This window comes from Arachis hypogaea, chromosome 11 (assembly GCF_003086295.3).
Source record: "Arachis hypogaea cultivar Tifrunner chromosome 11, arahy.Tifrunner.gnm2.J5K5, whole genome shotgun sequence".
In the NCBI taxonomy this organism is placed as follows: domain Eukaryota; kingdom Viridiplantae; phylum Streptophyta; class Magnoliopsida; order Fabales; family Fabaceae; genus Arachis; species Arachis hypogaea.
In genome coordinates, this window is record NC_092046.1 from 68,095,436 (window position 1) to 68,096,274 (window position 839).

Here is an 839-nt window from a genome sequence, read left to right on the forward strand (position 1 = left end):
CCTGCCATCCATGGTTATTATTTCCACTTTGATTGTACCCTTGGTTGGGGCGGTCATAGAAGTTGTGAGTGGATGCCACCATGTTGTCTTCTTGTTGGAGTTGCGGGCGTTCATCGGTGTAATGGCTATAATCAGAACATATTCCGCAAATTCTGAGTGGGACTAATTGTTGGTTTTGCTGTGGTGGAGGAGGTTGCGCTTGCTGAGCTTGTTGATTCAACTGCATTTGTTTCAGCAAGTTGGTCATTTCATAGATGCCTTGAGTTAGAGCAGCAGTCTCTCTGCTGGAAGATAGTTTTGCAACAGCTTTTGAACGGCCTTGCTTTTGTCTGTGGTTCCTAGTGGATTCAGCTAAATCACTGATCAATTGCCAAGCGTCATCAGTGGTTTTGTACTTCTTCATAGACCCATTGCTGGCACTTTCCAGTATGGTCTTATCTTGGGGCCTCATACCCTGTGTAATATAGTTGAGTAGCACGATCTTGTCAATCATGTGGTGGGGGCATGCTTCCAGAAGATTATTGAAGCGCTCCCAGTATTCAAAGAGAGTCTCATTGTCATCCTGAACAATTACGGAGATATCCTTCCTTAGCTTATCAGTAACTTCAGATGAAAAGAATTTCTCCAGAAACTCCTTTCTGAGTGTATCCCAGTTGGATACATTTGCTAGAGGTTGAGTGTAGTACCACTCTCTTGCTTTTCCTTCAAGAGAAAATGGAAAAGCTTTCAGCAAAATTGAAGTTTCCCAACGAGTTACAGGAAAGTGTGCTATCTTATTAATCAGATGTTCCAAGAAGTTGAGCTAAGTAAATTGGAATGTAAATTGAGGAAAGTTAAAT

The 839-nt window shown here is 42.1% G+C and overlaps 1 non-coding gene across 1 annotated transcript; it reads left to right on the forward strand.

The window, feature by feature from the left end:
- Positions 1 to 487: 487 nt before the first annotated feature.
- LOC112725308 (small nucleolar RNA R71) lies at positions 488 to 595 on the forward strand. The gene has a single exon (XR_003164424.1). It is a non-coding gene; the product is annotated as a small nucleolar RNA R71 (small nucleolar RNA).
- Positions 596 to 839: the final 244 nt, after the last annotated feature.